We start from the raw sequence: 2,703 nt of genomic DNA, 5'->3' as shown, positions 1-2,703 counted from the left end.
CGCGGCCCCGGGGCGCTTCCCTGCCCGGCAGCTGCGGGGTGCGGGGAGACCCCCCGCCCCCGGTGTCTTCCGCACACCTTAAAGTAATAGCGCGGCGCACTGGGCTTCGGTGCGCCTTGGAAACGTGAGACAGACACGACGTTATGTAAGTCTGGGAGCTAGATAGTGAAGACAGTATGCTCCAGCGGGAGATCCCCCTTTCTGTCTTAATTAGCAATGCTCCGTATTAGAAACGTAGCATACCAATCTATAACTAGTAATATGTAGCATTCAGATCTACCAAGGAGTGTTCATCTAGGAAGTTTTTATTCATATATATGTGTCACAATGCTACAGACCATATATTGTACATATATGCATCTTCCACATGTGGGGAGCAAGCTGTGCTTTAATCAGCTGTCTCATCCCAGGACAGAGGACATCTGATCGGAGGTCCACGTGCATCCACTGCCTTCTTAAAACGTACTTTTCTCAGCTGGTTTTCACACGAAGCACTCCAGGCATCCTACTAATTGTGCCACTGCACATAAAATACATGGAAATAGCTGCACTGCTGAGGACTGTATTTGTTTTGTGCTGTTTTGTACCTGCTGCCCTCTGTCTTGTAAAGCTATTCATTTTGGACACGTATTTTTTATTCTTTGGCACAGCACACTTGTTCTCCTCTCTATGTACATCCGCAGCACTGCATAAATACAGCAGAAGCTGTTGTCCAGGCCATGAAAATCAACTGCTAGTAGAAGTACAACTTCAACAATAGCACAGCTATGTTAACTTTTCAAACATTAACAGAACTATAGAATTGTGGTGTTGCTTTTATGGTCATGATGTAGGTTCTGTAACAAGCAGATCTACTGATAATTATTTTCCACTTATCTTAATAATTATTTACAGTTCTGCATTTCCAGAAGAATGTTTTCATTACATGATCTTTTTATTTTTTCCTGCAGGGCTGAACCTTGGATGTTTAGGATCTCGTACACTTTTCAGCTGTCCTACATGAAGAGTGATCTGTAACAACTTGGTAAGGCCAAGAACAATTCAGGAAATGGTTCAGATAGTAATGTGGTTTCATAACTATGCATCAAATGGTTCTAACCCTCTGAATCAAAAACTGACTCATATACAGTCAAAAGCTGCTAAAGACATCCCATAAAGATCTGTACTCCCCCATTTAACACCACTACTAGTAATGCTAGTTTGCTTGTCACTGCTTTACGGTAACTGTTTACCTGCATGAAACAAAGGTAGATGTTAAGTGCTTTCAGCAGCAGAGCCTTACTTTGCTCTCAACACCAGAGGCTGCCTTTTCTGACACATTATTGGTATGTCAAGTCATCTACCGTATTTAATATGGAACAACCTTTTGTTTTCAGGCACACTTCAACTAGTTCATTCATAAATAGCTACATGCTCTGTATGCTGCACAACCTGAAAGAGGATTTAATGTTCAAGGGACTGATGTCTGTTCAGTTGAGATTCCAGGCCTTCAAACAGCATGAGCAAAAATGGCCTTTCCAGAGAATGCCTTGGACAAAGTGTGATTTTAAATAAACAGGGGTTTTCCATAGGGACTGAGAACTGTCTTACCACTCTTTGCTGTCAGGGTCCACTTCATTGCTCTGTTCCATTAACATCTGGTTTGCTACAGATAGCAAAGCAGCCTATAGGGAAAATGCACTGCTGCTAAAAGAATGGCTTGGCTGGTGTGACCAGCTGTTGATGTGGGCACTTTCCTATCATTTGAAGCTTGTCGTGAAGCTAGGTTCTCAAAGATAGATATCCATCAAAATAAGGAGAGGCTTATGGAGAAGAGAGACATCAGCAAATTTTAGATTTCCACGTTTGCCCTCCTGAAACTAGGTAAAGGTAGGTTCATTCTTCTTTTTTTAAACAGTATGTAAATACTATTTTAAATCTGACCTCATGCTAGGTTTCAGTATTGCATGTTACGGATGACTGAGCATCTCCCAGCTCTTGTTTGCGTTCTGTGTAGTGATAAGTGGATAGGAGTTTACTAGACACTTGACCATGTTACTCTACTGATACTGGAGACTGCAAAGTTCTCTAGACATAATAGTCTTTGCAAGTAGAAGGAGATAACAGAATGGAAATAACCACTGCCACCAAGCCAATTTCATTAACTAATGCTCTAATGTAGGTCTGAAACAAACTCTGGCAACCCTGAATCACCCACTGATTTGTCTGTGAAGAGCAACCAGACTCTAATACTGTCCTTCAAGCTCCTCAGCTGCCAGTTTTCTGTGCAAGGGCTAGTTTGCCACTACGTGGAGATCTCTACAGTGACTTACAGGAGATTGTCCACAGAATACATTTTCTTCTTTAAGTGCCAGCTTCCTCTATTTTATAGAGTAGTGTTCTACTTCCAGAAAGATTATTTCATTTTTCTTCAGATCAAGAGAAGGAAAAAAGAATAGGTTTCTTGCACTCCAGTAACAAGAAGCTTGGTATTCATAGCCATCTCTATGGGAGGTCTACCACAACAGGAAAAATTATGCTGTTGCAGTTACGTTAGGTGCAAGTTCCAGACTCTTCTATCAAAATTCAGAGATTAGACATTCCTTCATAACTCAGACCTATGTTTATGCTGACAGATGGTGTAGTTTCTATTTGGTCTTAGTCTTACAGGCCGCCGGGGGAATTTCTGGTTTGTGAATAAATAATGCAATAAAAACATTTAGG

General features: G+C 41.4%; 1 long non-coding RNA gene across 1 annotated transcript; it reads left to right on the top strand.

The window, feature by feature from the left end:
- The first annotated feature begins 6 nt into the window (after positions 1–6).
- On the top strand, positions 7–1,574 carry LOC112973055. The gene is made up of 3 exons (XR_003255870.1): positions 7–145; positions 951–1,024; positions 1,377–1,574. It is a non-coding gene; the product is annotated as an uncharacterized LOC112973055 (long non-coding RNA).
- Positions 1,575–2,703: the final 1,129 nt, after the last annotated feature.

The sequence above is a fragment of the Apteryx rowi genome, unplaced genomic scaffold (assembly GCF_003343035.1).
Source record: "Apteryx rowi isolate R43461 unplaced genomic scaffold, aptRow1 scaffold_52, whole genome shotgun sequence".
Lineage (NCBI taxonomy): Eukaryota > Metazoa > Chordata > Aves > Apterygiformes > Apterygidae > Apteryx > Apteryx rowi.
Note: the sequence above shows the minus strand (reverse complement) of the source record. Positions and strands in the feature narration are given on the sequence as shown.